At 40.5% G+C, this 24,716-nt stretch overlaps 1 pseudogene; it reads left to right on the top strand.

Moving 5' to 3' along the window:
* The first annotated feature begins 821 nt into the window (after window positions 1–821).
* Window positions 822–2,756, top strand: LOC149139408 (uncharacterized; annotated as a pseudogene).
* The last annotated feature ends 21,960 nt before the right edge of the window (window positions 2,757–24,716 follow it).

Genomic DNA, 24,716 nt, shown 5'->3' with positions numbered 1-24,716 from the left:
ACACTTTTCTTATGAGTCAGTTGAGTTGTTGCATGCATGACTTCAATTAGAACTCAATCAGCTGAGTTTGGTGGAGTTGATTGTGGAGTTGATGGAGTTGTGTTCAGTTTGACTTGGTTAAACTAGTTGTAGTTAGTCTAACTGCAAATAGACTAATGATGAGTTGTTAAACTAATTATTAACTCACAATACAACTATAGAATACATCAGTTAACTCAGTTGCATGTCAGTGCATGTTCAGTTCAGCAGGGACAGGTGTTGAGAATCAGATTGCTATCAGTTGTGACTATAGTTGTGCATCAGATCTTGCACAATCAAGGGATTGAGTATGCCAATGAGTTTGATCATGTATTTGCCCAGTATTATAGCTTCTGCTCATGTCTTACATAGTGTGAGTGATTCTTTGGAGGTGAAATACGAGTTTGGTAAACCATTCTCATTCATTCTTGAGCAGGTATTGAGCAGTGGAGGCAGGCAAGTAGTGGAGGCAGGCAAGCAGTGGAATAGATTTGGAGATCAGATCTTAGCTGTATTGTGTGTAACAGGTGGAGCTGGTACTGGATTTCTTGTGATAAGAATTGTACTTTGTAATGTTACATGGTCTCTGTTATCACCGCATAAAACCTTTTAGCAGTTTCGCAGCGCAACATGTTTTAGGTGATTTCGTAGCGCATAATTCATATTGCGCTACGAAATTGGGAATTTGCTTGAATCCATAGCCAATATTTCGCAACCGACAAAGTACCATATCAGAAAGTCCACCTAGTAATTCTATTGGGTTTTTCTTTGGATCAACACCACCAGACAACCATGGGGGAACAATGGCATCCTCAAAGCTTGCATCTTCTCCTCATGGATCATGTCCTGGCAGTGGCAGTTTTGCTGGAAGTAGTTCGCCAGTTGGTTCCATGCCAAAGCCTTTTTCTCCTTTTCAGCATCCAAGTCATGAACTTTTGGAAGATCATGGTTTTAAATAATACATTACTGTCTGTGTCTCAATCTCAAGCAATTTTGGAGTACCATTATCAGCATGTATAACAGGAACTGCCCCCTCACAGCAGTTCGGTTGCTTTGGGTCAATCTGATTATGGATACACTTGGTGCTTTGGCACTGGCAACAGAACCTCCAAATGATGAGTTGATGAAAAGATTACCTGTAGGAAGAACTCAAAGTTTTATCAGTAATTCTATGTGGAGGAATATAATTAGCCAAAGTGTCTATCAACTCATTGTATTAGCAGTTTTGGAGATGGAAGGAATACGGCTTCTTGAGCTACATGGTTCTGATGCAGAATCAATTTTAAACACACTGATCTTTAATACATTTGTCTTCTGCCAGGTGTTCAACGAAATAAGCTCTAGAGATATAGAGAAGATAAATGTATTGCGTGGCACATTCAACAACTTGATCTTCATTGGAATATTCTTATCAGCGTTTTTATAGTTGTGCTTGTGACTGCAGTCAGTGATTACCGGCAATCATTGTAGTTGCAATTCCAGAGGGTTTGCCATTGGCTGTGACATTAAGCCTTGCTTTTGCTATGAAGAAGATGATGAATGATAAAGCACTTGTGCGGCATCTTTCAGCATGTGAGACAATGGGATCAGCAACATGTATTTGTAATGATAAGACAGGGACCCTAACAACAAATCGTATGATAGTTGTAAAGTGCATATTCCAGAATACAGGGGCAGAGTGAAGACCAAAAGTGTGAACGTAAGGCAAATGTGGATAATTTAGTGCTTCGTTCAGGTGTCAAGAAAATATAAAGCGGTGTGTGTCCTTGTGGGGTGGAATCAAGATGCGCCACCTGATAACGCAAAGTCATATCAGTCATTGTGTTTGATTGAAGCAAGAGCTAAACAAGAAGACCTTATTTTATGGCCCCCATTAATTATTGTAAATATTCAGACGTAGAAACCTCTAGGTGATATGTGTCAATACACGGGTTTATACATTTAGAGAGCACCGCTTGGTTTGGGCCCTAGACCCAAACTCTCTGTGAAATAGGCACCTGATGTTCAAGAACCTCAGATCAGTTCTGTTTGTTACACTATTAAAAATCATCGGTGGCACCAATCAAAAAAGAAGGATCGCAAGCACAGGCACAAAGGGAAATCAAGTCATACAAGTGGAAGAAATAAAAATGACAAGAAACATCATTCCAAGCGAAGCTACAATAGCAATAGTGACCGTTCAAGATTGTGGTCTTCATCATATGAGAATAGAATGTTGGTAGATGTTTGAGCTTCAAGGAACTCTATGTTAGTGCTTGATAAAACTATTGGTTGGGAAGCTCCTATGTTCAATATGAGGATGGAAGAGGATGATGTTCTGCTCAATATGCCTGCCAAGCATTCCTGTGGGAAAGGGCACAGTGATTTTTTTTAATGAGAGGGTCATCGGATGCAGAATTTCCATCTCAAGGTTTCAAATGTGCCGGTCTCTTTGGGCACGCTCTCTAGAATAAACACATTACATATGCTGAAGCTGTATGAAAAGCATTTGGGTGGATCTTTGTCCTTCCGAAAGATATTCTGATCACAGGCTGTTTAGGTTATTTTATTATTTTGAAGATGAATCTCTTTTGCTCGATGTGGTTTGAAATGTCAATGAAAGATGCTTTATTTTAGATCTTAGCTATGTATAGAACGTCAATGGACTATGTTGCTGTCAACAGATCCGTGATTTCTTAATTCACATAATGCTGTTTATAAGTCTTGTTTCGGGATCATGTGTGTTATGTGGTCATTGGATTATTTTCACTCATCTTTGGAAAAGAAATGTCAAGGGAGTTAAGTTGATGGATAATCTTACCACAGCCTCTACTCGAGAAACTCATTCACCGAGGGTCACTGCAGATAAGGATGCAGAGAGAATTTCTGAGAATTTTATTCAAGTGGAACAAAAGGACTTGTCAGTGAATGGTGAAAGTAGACCAGAAGTCCATGCATTTAAGGATGAGAATGATGATGTAGCTAGTGAGGTAGACAATTATATGGATGCTCTTACTACCATGGAATCAGAAATGGAAACAGATTCGGATGGCAGGGCCAAACATGAGTTTGATTCAGATTTCAATTCAGAACATAAGGAAGCAGGTGTTGAAACAACAGGACAGTTACATGAGAAGGATGAATCAACGGCACACACTGGCAATCATTTAGCTATGAAAGGAAGACTAGGTTTTTAAAATTAAACAGCAGTTTCGTAGCGCGCTACGAAACTGCTGTAGGTGGTGTTTTCAAAGCAAACAAACAGTTTGGTAATTTGTGCGGGAATTTTCGAAAGGGAACACCTAAAGGATATGTAAAACATCAAATGAAGCCATCACAGCCATTCTGATCAAGACAGGTGTGCCTTCAAAAAGGTGAAATGTTTAACTCAAGTTTAAAAATTCTCGGTTATAAAGCCACTTTATTACCGGTCATAGGGTATTGAATGAATTGCATACATGGAATTTTGGCTTGCACACTTGGCTATTGATGGAGCATCCAACTCATCAGGAAACGTGGTGGTGTTCTATATTTTTGGGGTATTAAAGAGATTAAAGAGACATGCTGCTGCATATTCGAAGTGATGGGGGACCAGAACCGAAAAGCAAGGGATATTCCCTAACATCGCTGAGCAGATTAAAGCCTTCATCATCCAAAGCCAACATGGAGTATTAACTGCTCATCTCAGCCATCTCAGCCAAACGAAAAGGAAACCAGGTGTCAAAGTTGCAAGGAGGAATCATTCTACGAAGGAGATAGAGTTAGAGTCATAATCAGATTAGAACTCTTTAGATTTTCAATTATTAGTTATTGTATTTAATAGTTTGTTACAAAGCAGATAGGTGTCATTAGTGGCAGTCATCGAGCTCCCCTCATGCTGGAGGAGGAAGCTCCAAGTAGTTAGAATTACATTTCTATATATAGCTGAATCATCTATGTAATGAGGGTTGGATATTTGAGAAAACAGAGTATTATTTTGGCTTGTGTAAAAACTCAGTTTCAGTAATACAATTTGCTGCTTTTCTTCTCAGGATTCATACAGTGTTTCAATGCTCAAGATATGTGGTTTTGCTTTATCCTTAATGTTTTTACAGTTGTATAAATACACAATCACTCAGAATTCACTTATGCTGCTCTGATTTCCTGTGTGTATTTGTAAACTGAGGTTTTCTATGAGATGTTGTTTTGAGTATTTAAACATCACATGCCCTGACTTCTATGCATGAGCAGTGTTATAGTTTACTGAAGTATGATTAACTCCATAATCCCAATGGAAGTCTTTGTAATGTCTGTCCAGCCAGCTTGTTTGTTAAATTCACTTTACAAGAGTTAGCCATCTTATCAATAGTCAAAATCAATAACTTTTTGAGAGAGCCCTCTCAGGCTAAGGAGGCTAAGCCTTAGTCAAAAGATTGGTCTGAAACAGTTACACAGAGTCTACCTGATCAGCAGCCTTTCAGTGCTTGATTTTGTGATAACAGTCTCAATCATTAATATACAGATAGTTGGGGGTTTTAGCGAGATGCTTTCCCCGGGTTACATACCGTGTTAATGTGTGAATGCTCTTGATGTTTTATTGTTATTGATGCTGCTATATTGATGATCAATGTAGATGAGCTTATGTATTGTGCATGTATTCTGCAATAGTACATGATCAGGATAATCTCTGTTGAATATGTGTTAAATTATTTAAAATTTCTACATGGTATCAGAGCGAGCTAGATAATTGTAGAAAAAGTTTCTACATAGTATCAGAGTTGTTGATCATCAGATCTACTATTCAGGAAGTGTTTACATTCTATTTCTTCAGGCAGAGTCTGTAATCGGGCCAGGTAGCCTCTGGATTCATCCTTCCTTTGGAAGATGAGATATCCAGTGAATGCCCATACAATCAATCTCTGTACGAGAAATATTGTGTTCTCGCGAATTTTAGATCGGAAGTGGTTGAGTTGGTGCTGGTGGAATTCAAATTTGCAGCAATGTTGTTGAAATGTCTTTCAATGGATTGCAAATTTTATTCCAAAGCAAGAGCGACCTGGCGCTCAAGGATAAAGTCAGAAACAATAAAGGTGAGAATGGATCTTCATCAAAGGTATCTGATGAAGAGAATTGCACTTTGGCTGCCAAAGCAAAGAAAGGGAAGAGCAAGAAAGCTTCTCAATCTGGTGCGAAAAGCAAGAAGCAAGATATGTCCAAGGTGAAGTGTTTTCACTATCACTAGCACGGACACTATGCCACTAATTGTCCGCAGAAGAAGAAGAACAAGCAGGCTGTTGGATCTGCAGCAGAGGAGGCTCTAGCCTCACAGTTTGAGCTTGATTTTTCATTGATCGCATGCTTGGTTTCAAGTGTGATGGGATCGGTGTGGTTCTTGGACAGTGGTGCGTCTTTTCACATGACGGGAGATAGAGATTTGTTCTCTGATCTGGAGGACAAAGATCTTGGAGTGCACATCGAGATGGGTGATGATGGTAGATACAGTGCGACCGGTATTGGTACCATTTCCTTTGAGAGGGAGTCTGGTAAACCCTTCGTATTGAAGGAAGTCATGCATGTTCCAGGATTGAAGAAGAATCCTATCTTAGTGGCGATGTTAGAAGACAAGGGGTATGATGTTGTTTTTAGCGAGGGAAAGGCCTTTCTGCGCAGCAAGACAATTGGTGAGACTTGGAAGATAGGGGTTCGAGTGAGGAACCTTTATCAGTTGCATGTAGATGGATGCGCAGCAATGGCAGGCAGGGCAGAAGGATTGGTGAGCTGGGATGATGGTGAGTTGTGGCACAGGAGATTGGGTCACCTTCACCATGGAGCCTTGAAGATACTGCAGCAGATCACTACAGGGCTTCCTAAAGGCACACTTGTGCAGTCAGATCAGTGCAAGGGGTGTACTTTGGGGAAGTTTGTGAAAGCCACCTTTCACGAGAAGGATAGTCACGCCACGACGATCCTTGAGAGAATTCACACAGACGTGTGTGGACCTTTCTCAGTTGCTTCGACAACAAAACACATGTATTATGTGATTTTTGTTGATGATTTCTCTCGTAAGTGCTGGATCTTCTTCATGCAGAAGAAGAGAGAGACATATTCAAAGTTCTATGAATTCAAAGCACTGGTCGAGAAGGAGTCGAGGAAGAAGGTGAAGGCTCTTAGGAGTGATAATGGTGGTGAATACATCTCGGACGAGTTTAAGAATTTCTGCAAGGCAGAAGGGATTTGAAGAGAGCTCATAGCTCCCCATAACCCATAGCAGAATGGGGTAGCTGAGTGGAAGAACAGAACAATTGTGGGTGCTGCATGGGCAATGTTGCATGATCAGGGCCTACCCCTTCACTTGTGGGCGGAAGCATGCAATACAGCAGTTTATGTGCAGAACCGTTGTCCTCATAGGATGCTTGGCATGAGTACACCTGAGGAGGCTTATTCTGGTAAGAAGCCTGATCTTTCTCATTTGAGGATTTTTGGTGCTAACGTTTACATGCATGTGATGAAGGATGCCAGGAAGAAGTTGGAGCCAACCGCAGAGGTTGGGATATTTGTGGGGTACACTGATACACCCCACAACTATCGTGTGTATTTGCCAGACAGTGGTAAAACTGTCGTGCGACGGGATATAAAATTTCAGGAGGAGAAAGCCATGAAGTGTTCGCTTGAGAGGGAGCTACACTTGCATGCAGATGAGGAGCTATTAGTTCCTAAGGATGAGCTTCAGGATGTGGATCTGCCACAGGACGAGGTTCATGGAGTGGAAGAGACCACTCATGCAGCGCCAACCATCAGAGGGCGAAAGCGCTTGACAGAAGCTGAGCGACTGGCTCAAGATGCAAAGAAAGTTGTAGGACCACCTACAGCCCAACGCAGGCAAAAATAGTCACCTGATCGGTACACTGGATACATGGCTCTTATGAGCAAGTGTGTTGTGACTGAGCTATCCTCTTTCAAGGAAGCTATGGAGGATCCTGCATGGGTAGACGCCATGGTGGAAGAGTATGATTCTATTGTCAGAAACAATGCATGGGAGATTGTTCCTAGACCGGAAGGGAAATCAGTGGTGGGTTTGAGATGGATCTAACAAGTGATGAGCTGTTGATACTGTCATGCAAGAAGGATCTTGCTACAGAGTTTGAGATGAAGGACTTGGGCCTCCTTCACTATTTCATAGGATTGGAAATATGGCAGCGCAGTGGTGGACTGTTTGTTTCTTGGGGCAAGTATGCTCTAGAGATACTGGAGAAGTTCAACATGCATGGCTGCAAGCCTGTTGATACTCCTCTTCCTGGAGGTTGGAGGAAGGAGGATGCCACTTCGGGAGAAGTGGATGCCACTGTGTATCGACATTTGGTGGGGTCGCTGATGTATTTGGCCAATACACGACGCGATATATGCTATGCAATTAACCAGCTTTCACAAGCTATGGTTAAGCCTACCAAGCTCTTCTGGAAGGCGGGCAAGCATGTATTGCGCTACTTAATGATCAGGTGCTCATGTCCTAAGTGTCGTAAAATTGCTCAAAATTTAAAGTGCTTAGAACTAGTTTAAATTTGAATGACTGGAAAGTGCTCGTCCTCCCGATTCCGGCACCGCAAACGGTTCAAAAAACGGTCACCGTATGAGGAAGATATGGCAAAAAGAATAATTTGTCCAAAACATTAGAAAATTTAATTTTAAAAAAAAAAAAATTAAAAAAGAATATTCTGTAGAATATTCCTTGAAATATTCTAGGGAATATTCCCTCTGCAGCAACCAATCAGAATCTGCCACGTGGCAGGCCCGGAGGGCGCCACGTGGCCCATGATGACATCAGCAAAGGTTGTTGGGTGCGTTTAAAAGTTTGGTCGGATGGGGGATCAAACCCACGACCTCCATATTACAAGCGAACTAACTTACCATTGCACCACATGGTCGGTTGTTGAATGAGAAGCGGCGGTAATTATTTAAAAGGTTAAAAATTGTGCTGGGCGGGAAACCAAGGGGGCCAGCCCCTAAGGGCCAGCCCCCGCACACCATGTGACCACAGCCCCAAAACCGTGGGCCAACCATTTAACCGCCAGCACACTAACCGCCGGGCACGCAATCCGAGGCAAGCATTTAATATGACTGCAGTTAAGTTGGCGGCGGAATTGGCGGAGCGCCAAATTTGGCGGTCCCGCCATATTTGGCGGGGCTAACTGGCCTCCACTACAGTTAGCTGGAGTGTTTTTAGGCTAAACTGGAGGGGATCATTAAATGGCCATAACTTTGGCTAGGAAAGTCGGTTTTGGACGAATTTTTTTTTGATTTTGGGTATTTTCGACCTTCGGAAGCCATTGGGGCAGGCCTTACAGCCATCAGATGTCATTTGTAGACGTTTTGAAGCCGTGGAAGTTCTAGGAGCCACTAGGGCCCAGTATTGGGAAGATTGTACAGGGTTGCAGGTACCCATTGGAGGTGATCCAACAGTCAATCTTGAAGGATTCAAGTGTTCTGAATCCATTTCTACCATCTATTTCTCCTGTAGATGCTTCTATTCAGCTGTATTTTCAATTTGAGCATTTAATAAAAACAAGGACAAGCTCGGTTGGGAGCTTTGGACCCAGCAGACGTAGCCCTGGAGGGGGTGAACTGCTTTATCAACTTCTTTTGCATTTGTGGTTGATTTATTTTGTAGAACAAATTCATTTTAATGTGTTAAACAGTAAAAGGAATTAACTCTGCTATGCTTAAATGAGTCATGAACAGCTGAAAATTTCATGTGTTTTCTTTCTGCAAGACATGGAAATCTTTTAAACATGTTTAATTCTGAATTGAATACCTTGCAAAAAAAAATTTCAAGTAGTTTCAAATTCAGATCAAGTTGGTATCAGAGCCCAGGGTTTTTTGCAAAGATCTTCTAACTGTCTTGCAAAGTATTGATGCTTACCAGGTTGAAACTTAAAATAGGGGAAGGACAGTTGACTAGAGAACGAGAGAATCCTCAGTCAAGGAAGGCCAGAGAGCCATCACCTCCACCTTCAATTTCACCCTCAAGAGTCTCAGCGGAAGCTTCAAGGATGTCTGAACATGAAGGAGAAATTCCTATAGAGACAGATCCAAGAGAAGAAGAAAGAGTCTTCAGATAGTCTTTCTTAGATCTCACTGAAATGGTGAGGATATTGTACCAAGAAAGAAATGAGAAATTGGATGGAGAAGGGTCCAAACATCCACATGAAGGAGAGGGCTATTCAGGAGGTAAGAAGGATGATGATCATTCCAAGAAAGGACATGGAGGAAATGGTGATCCACCACCCCCATCTTCACCTTCTTCCTCTTCATCCTCGTCTTCTTCTGTTCATAAGCATAGATCCTCTGGTAAAAGTCCTTTTTTGAAGCTTGATGTAAAATTTGAATTACCTATGTTTAATGGAAGTGAATGCAGAAAAGCTTGACAACTGGATTAGGCAGTTGGAAGTTTACTTGAGGATCCAGAATATGCATGATGATGCCACAAAGATTCAGTTGGCTTCTTTGAGAATGGATGGAGCAGCACTGGTCTGGTGGGAGGCCAAGACTAAAGAGGAGATCAAGAAATTTGGTAAGGTTACCTTAACATCGCCTGAATTTCTGTTAGCCATTAAAAAACAGTTTTATCCTCTTGCTCACATGCAGAAGGCCATTATGAATTGGCAAAATTTCAAACAACTTAAGGGTCAGAGTGTCCAAGACTACACCCAAGAATTCAGGAGAAGAGCTCTCTTGTTAGGGGTAGATTTGCAGACCCAGGAAACCTTGCTAAAATACATTGGTGGCTTGCATAGCTACCTTAGACACACCATCTTGATGTTTAACCCTACTAGCCTCGACGAGGTTTGTGTCCAAGCTACCCATTTAGAGGCAAGGGGAAAAAACACATTTGAAGAGGGTAGAAACAAGCCCCCCAAGGGGAAAAACAAAGAGAAAACCTCCAAGGGAAAGGGCAAAAAGAATGCATCTGTCAAACAGGAGAGTGAGAAAGTGATCTGTAAACACTGTTCTAAACCAGGTCATGAGGAGAAAAACTGTTGGAAATTATATCCTGAAAAAAGACCTCAATTTAACAAATCCAAAGGGAAACAGAAAACTGCTGCTACTACATCTACACCACAAGATTTAGGGGAAGATTCAGGTGATGAAACCAAAATTACAGCCATGGGTTTGAAAAACTTGAAGGGAAAAGAAATTGAAACTCAAGCCAGCACTAGTACCTCAAACTGCCATGTACAAGCTCCTAATGAGGAAGAAAGAATTGAACTGTTTCATGTGAGGGTGATTTCAAAACATACTAAAATTGACACACTTTTTGATAGTGGGTCACAAGCAAACCTTATATCAGAGGACTTGGTCAAGCAGCTTAAACTTGAGACCGTTCCACATCCGAAGCCATATCCACTTGGATGGATTTGCAAGGATGCAAATTTACAAGTTTCAAGAAAGTGCACATTGCGCTTTGCAATTACTGCACATTTTATTGATACAGTTGAACTTGATGTGGTACCTTTTGATATAGGAGGAATTGTTTTGGGAAGTCCTTACTTGTTTGACAAGAAAGCTATCTTTCATCGCCATGAAAACAAATATCATCTGTTCAAAGATGGTAAGGAGTTCATTGTTAGAGCTCATTGCAAGAAGACAAATATAGCGATGGTGAATGCAGGACAGGTAAAAAGACTGGTCAATTCAAGTAAGAATTTTGTTCTTCTTATGATTAAGCCCAAGGTTGATGTGAATCATGAGTCATTTGAAAATTGTGATCCAAAACTTAAATCAGATCTATATGATGTAGTTGATGCATATCATGAGATGTTTCAGGAGCCAACAAGTTTTCCTCCTAAGAGGGAGATTCAGCATGAAATCCATTTGCATCCAGATTGTCCTCTTCCAAACATAGGCATGTACCACATGTCTATTATGGAGAATGTTGAAATAAAGAAGCAAATCAAGGACTTGTTGGACAAGGGTTTCATAAGGCCAAGTACTTCGCCATGTGGGTCACCAATTGTATTGATTCCAAAGAAAGATGGCACTTGGCGTATGTGTGTTGATTTCAGGGCATTGAACAAGATAACGGTAAAGAATCGTTACCCACTCCCAAGGATAGATGATTTGCTAGACCAGCTGAAAGATGCTCGATATTTCACTAAGCTAGACTTGCGCAATGGATATCATCAAGTAAGAATTGAAGAAAGTGACATTTGGAAGACAACCTTTAAAACCAAACAAGGACTCTTTGAGTGGCTTGTGATGCCGTTTGGTTTGTGCAATGCACCTGCAACTTTCATGCGGGTAATGGATGATGTCTTGCGTCCTTTTCTTGATGATTTCGTTATTGTCTACTTAGATGGCATCTTAATTTTCAGCAAGTCTAGAGAAGATCATGTCATGCATGTTAAGAAAGTACTTGATGTTTTGAAAAAGAATCAGTTATTTCTTAAAATGTCAAAGTGTGAATTTGGAAAGACTTCTTTGGTTTATTTGGGACACATAGTAGGAGGAGGTGCTTTGAGAATTGATCCTGCTAAGATTGAGGCTATTGTGAAGTGGCCTACTCCCAAATCCATAACAGAGGTAAGAAGTTTTTTGGGTGCAGCTCAATATTGGAGGAAGTTTATCTCTAACTTCTCTTCTATAGCAGCTCCTATGCATGCAGTGACAAGTGTGAAGCATGCTTTCCAATGGGGAGGCAAGCAACAAAAAGCTTTCGAACCTTTGAAAGAGAAGATTAGTTCAGCTCCAGTCCTTGCATTACCAAATTTGAGACAGCCATTTGAGATACAAACTGATGCTAGTGATTATGCTATGGGTGCAGTTCTTCTACAGCATGGTAAGCCTATTGCTTTTCATTCTGAAACTTTTAATGGTGCTGTTGTAAATTATCCTACATATGATAAGGAGTTGTATGCGTTGGTACAAAGCGTCAAAAATTGGAAACACTATTTGATGGGCAAAGAAACTATTATACATACCGACCATCAACCCTTACAGTACTTGCAATCACAAAGCAAGTTACAATAGTCACGACACTTCAGATGGATGGGCTTCTTGCAACAGTTCCATTTGGTAATAAGGTACAAGAAAGGTACTTTGAATAAGGTTGCTGATATGCTTTCGAGGCCTATTATTGGTGCTGTTACTTTACTTAAGAATGATTCCATTGTACATGATAGTTACATAGAACAATATGCATCTGATGATGACTTTAAAGATGTGTATGCTAACTTGAGTAAAGGGAATCATGTAGAGGAAAATGATTATCACATGCATAACAATTTGCTGTTTCATTTGGGCAAGTTGTGTATACCACAGGGGGAGAGGATAAATGTCATAAGAGGAGCTCATTCTTCTCTTATTGCTGGTCATTTTGGTGTGAGCAAAACAATTGCACATCTACAGAGGTATTGCTATTGGCCTCGCATGGTAGATTCTGTTTCAAGGTTCATCAGAGGTTGTTCATTATGTGCTACAAGCAAGCCTAGCAATAGGAAGCTTGGTTTGTATACTCCTTTGCCGGTACCTTCTAGACCATGGGAGAGCATCTCTATGGATTTTGTAGGAGGTTTGCCAAAATCTCGAAAGCAGCATTATTATTTATATGTAGTAGTTGATCGCTTTAGCAAAATGTGTATACTTATGCCTTGTAAGAAAACTATAACTGCTGAACAAACTGCTGAATTATTTTTTCATCATGTATGGATTCACTTTGGTTTGCCTACTTCCATTATTAGTGACAGGGATTCCAGATTTGTGGGGAATTTCTGGTCCAACCTATGGGAGATGATGGACACAAAGTTGAAGAAAAGTACTGCTTTCCATCCGCAAACAGATGGACAAACCGAAGTTGTGAACAGAACCATTGTGCACCTCTTGAGAGGTTATTGCAGCAAGCATCCCAAGCTTTGGGATGAACGTTTGCACTACATGTAGCATGCTTACAACCGTGCCAAGCACTCTTCCACAAACACCTCGCCGTTTGAAGCTTGTTTTGGTTACTTGCCAAAATCACCTCTTGATTTCATTCTTGAGAAAGATGTTGCCATTGAGGGACATAGTGATATTGACAAAGCTCATTCATTCATTGAGAGAATTTAGCAAATACATCAGCAAATTCAAGAACAGCTTGAAAAAAGTCAAGGCAAGTACAAGGAAAGACACGACAAGCATAGAGTCGATCACAAGTTTCAAGAAGGGGATGAGGTATGGCTGTACATTAGTAAGGAAAGGATGCAAGGAGAAGGTAAAAAGCTGAAGCCTATTCGTTATAGTCCATTCAAAATCCTCAAGAAGGTTGGAAATAATGCTTTTCAATTAGATTTTCCTTCCTACATGCAAATGTATTCGGTTGTCAATGTGGAGAACTTACGTTTGTATGAACCTCCTTTGATTGCTGATCATGAAAGTGTTGTTCAGCTACCATCTATAGAAGATTTCTCGCTAGAATTCTTAGATGAGCTGAAAGAAGATACAATCCTTGATAGAAGGACACGCACTTCAAGAAGGGGCAGTGTAGATTATGTTCGGGTTGGGTTCAAAGGCAGCAAACCGAACAAGGAAAAGTCGATGGAGGTGGACAGAGTGAGGGAGCTGTACCCTCGCCTCTTTAACAGGTAGTTGAAGGCTTTTGGCATCCAAAAGCTTCCCAATGGGGAGGCGTGATCAGGTGCTCATGTCCTAAGTGTCGTAAAATTGCTCAAAATTTAAAGTGCTCAGAACTGGTTCAAAGTTGAACGACTGAAAGTGCTCGTCCTCCCGATTCCGGTGCCGCAAATGGTTCAAAAAACAGTCGCCGTATGAGGAAGATATGGCAAAAAGAATAATTTGTCCAAAACATTAGAAAATTTAATTTTTTTTAAAAAAAATTTAAAAAGGAATATTCTGCAGAATATTCCTTGAAATATTCTAGGGAATATTCCCTCTGCAGCAACCAATCAGAAGCTGCCACGTGGCAGGCCCGAAGGGTGCCACGTGGCCCATGATGACGTCAGCAAAGGTTGTAGGGTGCGTTTAAAAGTTTGGTCGGATGGGGGATCGAACCCACGACCTCCATATTACAAGCGAACTAACTTACCATTGCACCACATGGTCGGTTGTTGAATGAGAAGCGGCGGTAATTATTTAAAAGGTTAAAAATTGTGCTGGGCGGGAAACCAAGGGGGCCAGCCCCCGCACACCATGTGACCACAGCCCCAAAACCGTGGGCCAACCATTTAACCGCCAGCACACTAACCGCCGGGCACGCAATCCGAGGCAAGCATTTAATATGACTGCAGTTAAGTTGGCGGTGGAATTGGCGGAGCGCCAAATTTGGCGGTCCCGCCATATTTGGCGGGGCTAACTGGCCTCCACTACAGTTAGCTGGAGTGTTTTTAAGCTAAACTGGAGGGGATCATTAAATGGCCATAACTTTGGCTAGGAAAGTCGTTTTTGGACGAATTTGTTTTTGATTTTGGGTATTTTCGACCTTCTGAAGCCATTGGTGCAGGTCTTACAGCCATCAGGCGTCATTTGCAGATGTTTTGAAGCCGTGGAAGCTCTAGGAGCCACCAGGGCCCAGTATTGGGAAGATTGTACAGGGTTGCAGGTACCCATTGGAGGTGATCCAACAGTCAATCTTGAAGGATTCAAGTGTTCTGAATCCATTTCTACCATCTATTTCTCCTATAGATGCTTCTATTCAGCTGTATTTTCAATTTGAGAATTTAATAAAAATAAGGACAAGCCCGGTTGGGAGCTTTGGACCCAGCAGATGTAGCCCTGGAGGGGGTGAACTGCTTTATCAAATTCTTTTGCATTTGTGGTTGATTTATTTTGCAGAACAAATTCGTTTTAATGTGTTAAACAGTAAAAGGAATTAACTCTGCTATGCTTAAATGAGTCATGAACAGCTGAAAATTTCATGTGTTTTCTTTCTGCAAGACATGGAAATCTTTTAAACATGTTTAATTCTAAATTGAATACCTTGCAAAAAAAAAATTCAAGTAGTTTCAAATTCAGATCACTTAAGAGGCACATCGTGATATGGATCTTGGTACAAACAAGAGGATGCAGATTGGGCAGGGAGCTCAAGAGGCCGAGTATATGGCAGCAAGGACATCAGGTACCATCATATCAGAGATTGTGTGCAGCAAAGGATCATGTTGCTTTCATACATTCCAACGGAGGATCGGGATGTTGATATTCTGACGAAGGCTCTCACCAGGAGTAAATTTGAGTACCACCGAGGCAGGATAGGGGTTGCTGATAATCCATATCTTGTCGAGAGGGAGTGTTGATATTGCAACAAGATGATGGATCTTAGTGAAAAGAGTTGCCTTCACTAAGTGGGCCTACAGGCAAATTATGGCGCAAGTTCTATTTTTGGATCCCAGCAGGGATGATCACAACAGGAGTGACCACAGCAGGGATGATCACAGTAGGAGTGACCACAGTAAGAGTGATCACAGTAGGAGTGACCACAACAGGAGTGATCACAACAGGAGTGATCAAAGTCTATTTTTAGACTGGCTGTCCAAAATAGAAAAGTCAAATATTATTGTCTCATAATAATATTTGGACTATAAACTTCATCTTATTCTCTTGGAGCACTTCAGTTTGAGCTACAGATGTGGCCCATGCAGCTGTTAGAAGGAAGTACGCTTTTCTTATGAGTCAGTTGAGTTGTTGCATGCATGACTTCAGTTAGAACTCAATCAGTTGAGTTTGGTGGAGTTGATTGTGGAGTTGATGGAGTTGTGTTCAGTTTGACTTGGTTAAACTAGTTGTAGTTAGTCTAACTGCAAATAGACTAATGATGAGTTGTTAAACTAATTATTAACTCACAATGCAACTATAGAATACATCAGTTAACTCAGTTGCATGTCAGTGCATGTTCAGTTCAGCAGGGACAGGTGTTAGAGAATCAGATTGCTATCAGTTGTGACTATAATTGTGCATCAGATCTTGCACAATCAAGGGATTGAGTATGCCAATGAGTTCGCTCATGTATTTGCCTAGTATTATAGCCTCTGCTCACGTCTTACACAGTGTGAGTGATTATTTGGAGGTGAAATACGAGTTTGGTAAACCATTCTCATTCATTCTTGAGCAGGTATTGAGCAGTGGAGGCAGGCAAGCAGTGGAATAGATTTGGAGATCAGATCTTAGCTATATTGTGTGTAACAGGTGGAGCTGGTACTGGATTGCTTGTGATAAGAATTGTACTTTGTAATATTACATGGTCTCAATCATTAATATACAGATAGTTGGGATTCTTAGCGAGATGCTTTCCCCGGGTTACATACTGTGTTAATGTGTTAATGCTCTTGATGTTTTATTGTTATTGATGCTGCTATATTGATGATCAACGTAGAGGAGCTTATGTATTGTGTATGTATTCTGCAATAGTACATGATCAGGATAATCTCTGTTGAATATGTGTTAAATTATTCAAAATTTCTACACCCGATGAGGGTGGTTTTCTCTTACCTCACTCCGCCACGTGTTGTTAAAAGAGTGGAATCAAAGCCAAACACATAAAAACCGGAAACCATTTTGACCCTGCCTGATATACCACTTGCAGTATTGGACATGTTGACTCGCGAAAAAACCAACCACGTCCTTTCGCCATGTGTTGTCCCTTAATTCCATCCAGTGGGCAGTACTTTAGCCAATCCCATTCACCTGGATTCTCTGTCCACCACCACTTAAGCCAAATGATGAGGGCAACCCCATCTTGTGGAGCCGTCCAAGTCAAACCTTTCATCATTCAAACAAAGGGAAACCAGACATTGGAAAAAACCAAACCAAGGCGGGTTAGATTGTGTGGAATTCACCAACCTCCTGCTGGTCTTCAAGGTTACTTTTATCCAACCTGTTAGTCCATTGTTTCATGTCTTGGGTAGCTTGACAGAGATAGTCCTCCCACAATTTACTTGGGGGAAGCAAATCCCAGGCATACCTAGAATCTCTATCCCTATTTGTGACTCCTTCATTCGCCAAACGATTCACGAACATATTAGCCTTCCTTTTCACATGAGCAAATATGATAGATTTAAGGGTACATAGGTGAGAATAGATGCGGTAAAAAACCTGCAAGAGCTTCCAGTGCTTCAACACTTTATTTGGAGAGGTTCCATTGCTAATTTTCTTAGCAGCTTTAATAATTAATTTTGAATCTGCTTCAATTATAACATTGTGTAAACTTGAATTCACCAGGATTTCAAAGCATTGCTCTAATGCCATGAGCTTAGCCATGTTGTTTGTGGCCTTCCCCAAGTGGCCATGGAAGATTATCTGTATTTGTCTCTAATCATCTCTTATGGCACCCCCAAAGCCTGCTAAACCTGGATTGCCCTTAGCTGCTCCATCAGTGTTAACCTTTAAGAAACCATAATGAGGAGGCTTCCAAGTTGTAGCAGACTTGTTTATAAGGCTTGATACCTTCATTATTTCCAGAGGATTGATAGCCTGGAGACCCAAGTGAAGTAAAATTCTCTCCTCATGGGGATGGGGAGGATCTTTAGGAAGGGTCCTCAGCAAGCTTCTTACTATGTCTTTGAGCTACCTCAGAATTTGCTCAATTATATGATGGGGCTTGTTTGATTTGTTTTTGAAGATTCGACTGTTGCATTCTTTCCACACATTCTAGATGATAAAACCTGGAACCAGAATCTAGGCTTTATTAACTATCTCATTCCCTGAGAAGTTCTTCCTCCAGTTCTTTAGAGTGTTGGATATGGTGAGACTATCCCTATCAGTTTGTCTAAAAATAGCCGCCACCCAGTCCCACACCTTTGAAGTGAAAGGACAGAGGTTGAGATAGTGTTCAATCGTCTCCTCATGAGCACCACAAAGGTAACACCTAGAAGGACCAATGAAGCCTTTCTTGAGGAGATTCTCCCAAGTTAAGATCTTCCTTTGATGCAGTTGCCAGATGAAAAGATTTATCTTCATCCAATACGGACTTCGCTAAAGTTTCTTCCATATCTGATCAGGATTCACAAAGTTAAATCCTATGACTTCTTGTTTGGCCTCCTTGAGGTTAAAGTTGCCTTCAGTGTTCTTACCCCATCTTAATTGATCTATTGAGGAAAAGACAAGAATCCTTCTATGCTCTAGCTCCTGGGTGAGGGCTTCGACTTTGGGCTTCAGCTGGTTTTCATCACTGTAACCAAGATCCTTCCACTCCCTCCATTTTCCATTATTCCTTCCCTGATCCCAGAGTTTTTTTACCAAAACCATACCTTTGTTGTCTGTGTCACTTTTGAGATCTGCAAATTCATCCCTATAAAGGTTGGGTTCTTATTGCCAGTTGTCCTCTCAAAATCAAGCAAGATCCCCTGCTTGAATTTCCTAAAAACAATGGTGCTGCACAATGTTTTTATTATCCCAAGCAAGGTTCCAAATATGGGAGCCCCTAATTTGCCCTGACATTATAATGTGATCCTTCTCCTGCTAGTGCTTGGCATATTTTTGTTTCCAAAGCTTAGCCCAGGGGGCATTCTGTTCCTTAATCCATCTCCTCCAAAGCTTGGCTCCCGTGACTCTGCTGAGGGTCTTAGGATCATGAAGCCCCAATCCACCATGGATCTTGGGCTTGCAAGGCTTGTCCCAGGCAACTAAAGCCCACTTATTTTTCTGTTCCCCTCTGCCCCATAGAAAGTCCCTTTGTATGCTTCTTATTTACTGCTTAATACCTTGGGGAGTCGAAAGAGCTGAAAACATAAAAATGGGAATGGCTTGCAAGACCACCTGTGTGAGCACAAGGTGCCCTGCCAGATTTAGTGATCTACATGTCCATTTTCTGATCTTGTCTTGAAGTTTATTTAAAATTGGTTCCCACACTTTCTTTCTTAGTGGTTTGTCAATAAAGGGAATGCCAAGATATTTGGAAGGTAGCTGTTCTCTTTGAAATCCAAGAATTCTGGTAATATTTCTCTGAATAGCAATATTAGTGTTAAAGAAAAAAAAATTGGACTTGTGAAAGCTTACCTCAGTTCCTGCTGCCATAGCAAAGTCATTTAAGATGCTTTTGATTGCTCTAGCATCCTTGACTATAGGTATTCCCTACAACATTGTGTCATCGACAAATTTTTTATGAGTGTTTGCCTCTCCATCTGCGGTGAGTTTGATACCCTGAATTCTTCCTTCAGCATTTGCCATTTTAATCGCTCTACCTAGCCCTTCCATCATGAGGACGAAGAGGAACGGTGAAAGCGGGTCTCCTTGTCTGAGCCCTCTAGAGGGAGTGAAGGTCCTTGATGGAGCTCCATTAAGCAGTATGGAAAAGCTGGTTGAGGTAACTAAGGCCTTGACCCATCTTATCCAATTCTGATCAAAACCATAGGATTTTAGAATTGCTCTTATATAAGCCTAGCTCAATTTGTCATAGGCTTTCGCGAGGTCCAACTAAATGATCATACCAGCTTGTTTGTTGTTTTTGAGAGAGTGTACTACCTCATAAGCTTGGATGATATTGTTGAGGATTTGTCTTCCCTCCACATAGCCAGTTTGCTACTTCGATATGAGAGAGGCTAGAAGCGGTTTGAGTCGATTGGCTATAACTTTGGAGATAATTTTATACACCACATTACATAAGGTTATGGGCCGAAAACCATCCGAAGTCATGGTATTTTCCTACATTGGAATCAGAGCTATGAATGATGCATTCGGAGCCTTCAAAACCTTTTTGGATCTTCTTAAGTCTTCCACAACCTCGAAGATATCATGTTTGACAGTTTCCCAACAGGCTTTGAATAAGTCTACATTGAATCCATCCAGGCCTAGTGCTTTTCCACTTTGCATTTCATTAATCACCTCACTGACCTCCTCTTCCGATACTAGCCTGTTGAGATTGTGGTTGTCTTCTCTGGTAACCAACTGAGGGATATATTGAGTGAAATGATCAATGAACCTAGATCTATCCTCCAGTCGTTCCTTTGCAATTTTGCAGAAGTGTTTCACAAGGACCGATTCCATAGCATTGTGAGAAACAATCTCAATGCCTTGAGAACCTTTGATTTTTGTGATTCTGTTGTGTGCCCTGTGAGCCATAGTGGTTTTGTGGAAGAATTTTGTGTTTCGTTCTCCCTCTTTGATCCATTTTATCCTTGACTTATGCCTCCATAAAATTTCTTCTTATAAGCATCGATCCTCCCATTCTTCCTGCAGAGATTCAGTTAATTTTTGCCGCTCTTCGATGAAGCCATCTGTGATGTTGATATGATTGATCTCCTAGAGCTTTAGTTCAGTTTCTCTTTTGGCTTTGAAGATGTCTCCAAATTCATTTTTCTTCCAAACTTTAAGATGGAAATTGATAAGCTTAAGTTTCTGCTAGAGCATATACATTTTTGTGCCCTGAATATTCAACTCCTCTCTCCACCATTTGTCAACATTATTAGTGAAATTATGGTGTGAGAGCCAGGCATTTTCAAACCTAAAAGGTCTGTTTCTCGGAGTGCCCATAAAGGTAGCTTCTAGCTATACTGGCCAACAATCTGATCCTCCAAAGGGAAGAATGGAGGCTATCATGGCAGGTCTTGAGAGAAAGAGGTCCTCTGAAATCATGAACCTATCAAGTTTGGAAGCATATTGATGAGCCCCTCCCCTTTTGTTGTTCCAAGTAAAGGTTCCATTAATTGTTTCAGTGTCCACTAGCCTCATGTTCATATTGAAGTTCTGGAAGGCCATGGAGTCATTGTGTAGCTATCTAGTACCTCCTTTTTTTTCCGAAAGAGATCTTATCATATTGAGATCTCCTGCAATGATCCAGGGCAAAATGGGAGTTCTCACTCTTAGTTCCTCCAGGGAAGTGAGAAGCTTGAGTTTTCCTGCTTGCTTTTGAGGTCCATAAACATTTGTAATCATGTATATCTCCTTGTCCCCTACAGGTTGAAATATCAAGGAGAGATAGTTTCTGGATGCTTCAGCATCTAGAATTCCAAACTTCTGTGGGTCCTACAAAGTAAGAATCCCCCCTGCCGAGTGATTTTCCTTGACCTCTAAATACTCAGATTTAAATAACCACTTTTTATGTATATCTCTTATCTTTTCCATTGAACATTTTTTCTCCTGAATGAAAACCATGTCTGGTTTTTCTTCTTTCATTCTGTTACTAAGATTTCTTTGTTTCCTCCTATTCCCTATTCCTCTAATTTTCCAGGTTGTGAACTTCATTAAGAAAGGTTAGTAAAGGAATAACTGGTAAGATCTTTCATCTTACCTGAGTTGATCAACAATTTCCACATTCATTCAGTAGTTCATTCTATCTCTTTCTTCCTCTTTTCCTACCCGAGTTCTTTGGAGATTGTTCCTGAGAATTCTCCGTCATCTTGATCCCACTTGGCTCCTGGTTTTCATGATTTCTTTTGACTCTAGCTCCCTTCACTTGTGACCTCCAAAGAAAGAGTTGTTGTACTTTTTCATAGTCCTCTTTTGGCAGGGAGTCCACCCCTATGTTTTTTCCTTGTTCCAAAAATTTCTCTAGATCTAGATTTTCCCTATCCAGGATCTCTTGTAACTCATGGTCCTCTGTTCCTGCTTCACTTGGAGTTAGTTCCTGGTCCCTACTGATCTCCATCACACTTGGTAGATCATCTTTTTGCTGGTTGTCTACTGTGATATCCTCCATGTCAACTACCTTATCCTGTTCCTTTGTTACATTCGCCATGTCCTGGACTGTCTCCTTATTCCCCTCTTCTTCCTCCAGGATCTTGAAGTTGTTTTTCCTTGTATGTCTGTCCTCCTTTTCCTTCTTGTATGGATGCTTACCCCCTTTTCCTTTACTTCTGACTTTGGTGAAACCCTCATGATCTCTCTCCAAAGTGGTTTTCTGGTTGTCTTCCCTATTGATTGTGGGGCAATCTCTATATAGATGCCCATGTTCATGGCATTTGCGACATCTAAATGGTATGTGCTCATAGTCCACTGTCTGCACCCATTCTTCATCATATACTTCTAAAATGATCACTTCTAGAAGGGCTCCAGATAGATCCATTTCCACACATATTCGGGAAAAGGAGGTATATCTTCCTTTCAGAGTTTCCTCTGATATCTTTAGAAAATTTCCCAGCTTGTTGTCTAATGTTTTCAAAGATTTTGGTAGCCAATAATCCAGACAAAGGGAATATAGTCTAATCCAAACCAGTACTGAAGTGCATGTTTCACGTTCTGGGACAAATTTCATCATCCATGGCCACATGTAGAGCCTTGCTACAACATAGAAATAGGGCCCCCCTTTAAACACTCTATCCTTGTCCTCTAGGCTTGTGAACACTACTGTGAAAAAGTCCTTAGAACCAAGATGTAAATGTATTTCTCCCTTTGGCTTCCAATGGCTCCTTATCCAGACATGTAACGCCCTCTCCATTGGCCATAACCCCATGAACTTGCATATGATTGCATGCTCCATCATATGATCTCTATGAGCTTGTATCACTGGGTCGCTCAATATGACCCGTGGAATAATTCCTGACTTGGGCTTGCAGACTCCAGTGGTCTCACTGGAAGTCGGTCTTTCACTATTGCCTCCATTTCCCTTTTCTTTTCTCATTTCATGTTGATTCCCTTCTTGATCCTGATCTCTGCTTCTCCCAGATGTCCCCTGACTCCTTGTTTCTGAGATCTTGTCCAGTGGTTTTTTGAAGTGTTTCTTTCCTACTTCCTGACTCCCTCCTAAGACTGCTCGGCTGTAGGAGGGAGCAACACTCCCCCCACGCTCCCTGCCATGGTACCCTGAATCCAAAACCTTGTCATCAACTCCAACCCTAGCTTCTCCTCCATCTATCTTTGGCTTCACATCGAATTCATGTAGAAGATCTATAATATTTTGATCTTTACTCAATGCATCAAAACCATATAAACAATAACCAGGTGCAGTAAAACAGAACCGCTTAATGAATAATGTATTAACTCCTTTTCTTGACAATTTTTCATAGTATTTATAGATAATATTATGGTCTACTCTAAGACTAGGGAATAACATGATCAACACCTACAAATTGTTCTTAAATACTTAGAGAGAATGAGCTATATGTTAAGCTTAGCAAGTGCCCATTCTATTAAGAAAACATTCAGAATTTGGGGCATGTAGCATCTAAATAATGGATTGTTGTGGATCCAGAAAATATTTAAGCCATTATTGAATGGCCAGTACCTAAAGATGTAGCTGATGTCAGGTTGTCTATGGGGATTAAAGGTTACTATAGAAAATTCATAGAGGGCTTTTATAAACTTGCCTATCCTATTACTTCTTTGCAAAAGAAAGGGATAAAATTTGAATGGAGTTAAAAGTGTCATGATATTTTTGAGAAGCTGAAGCAGTTATTAACCACTTCCCCCATGTTGAAACTATCTTACCCCAATAAAGATTTTTTTTTTTTTTTGCACAGATTCTTTAAAAAAGGATTGGGAGGAGTTTTGATGCAAGAGGGTCATGTGATCAACTATGAGTCCAAAAATATGAAGAACCATGAAAAAAATTATGCTATGCATGATTTGGAATTGGCAACCATAATACATGATTTAAAAATGTGGAGAAATTACTTGATTGGGTAGAAATTTTAGCTAAGAGCATACAATGTTAGCCTTAAATATATTTTTGATCAATCAAACCTAAATGTTAGACAAGCTAGATGGTTAGCATTTCTCAATGAGTACGATTTTGAAATTATACATATTAAAGACAAGGAAAATAGAATTGTTGATGCGTTAAGCATAAAATTACATCAAACTTGTACACTTCCAACAACAATTTGGAAAACAGATTTGATTAAAAGGATAAAAACAACAATTAAATTTGATGAAGAATATTTGGAGATCAAAAATAAATTGTAGAAAATTGAAGAATTAGGTGAAAATGAAAATTATTTTTCAGTAAATAATGCAGATCTATTGTTGTTTAAAGGAAAAATTTAATTGCCCAATGACCTAGAATTGAAAATATTTGAACTAAATGAGCTACATAAGAAACCAACAACTGGTCATCCTAGGTATCAAAGGTTGATAATTATGTTAAGGAATGATTATTATTGGCCAATATGAAATATGAGACAACAGAATATGTGGCTATGTGTATAGAGTGCGAACAAGTGAAGGCTTCTCATCAACATCCAGTGGGATTGTTTCTACCTTTGCCAATTCCATAATGAAAATGGGGTACCATATCCATGGAATTCATTACCAGATTGTCAAGGACTAGGAAGTACCATGACTCAATTATGGTAGTGGTAGACAAGCTTATCAAAGTTTCACACGTTATCCTTGTTAAGTATACTTCTAAATCTATCAACATAGTAGGACCTTTTATGATGGAAATATTTAGGCTCCACGATATGCTAAAAACTGTAATTTTTGGTTGTCATTCCAAATTCACTTCAAAGTTTTGGAAGGGACTATTTGAGGGAATGGGTGCAAAGGTGAATTTTAGTACAACTTATCACCCTCAAACTAATGGGAAAATAGAAAGAAATAACCATACCTTAGAGGATATGTTAAGAGTGTATGTTATGGACAAACCAACAAAGTGGGAAAATTTCCTTCACCTGGTTGAGTTTGCTTATAGAAAAGGCTAAAAAAATTCTTTAAAGATGAGCCCCTTTGAAGTACTATATGGAAGAAAATGCAAGGTACCTCTAAGTTGGGGGTGTCCTAAAGATCGGTTTGTGTTGGAGCCAAATATGTTAAAGGAGATGGAAGAAATGGTTAATCGTGTTAGATAAAATTTAAAAACAACATAAGATCACCAAAAGAGTTATGCA

The sequence above is a fragment of the Pinus tabuliformis genome, chromosome X, assembly GCF_031772625.1.
Source record: "Pinus tabuliformis cultivar Carrire ecotype Pingquan chromosome X, CPIR1, whole genome shotgun sequence".
In the NCBI taxonomy this organism is placed as follows: Eukaryota; Viridiplantae; Streptophyta; class Pinopsida; order Pinales; family Pinaceae; genus Pinus; species Pinus tabuliformis.
Note: the sequence above shows the minus strand (reverse complement) of the source record. Positions and strands in the feature narration are given on the sequence as shown.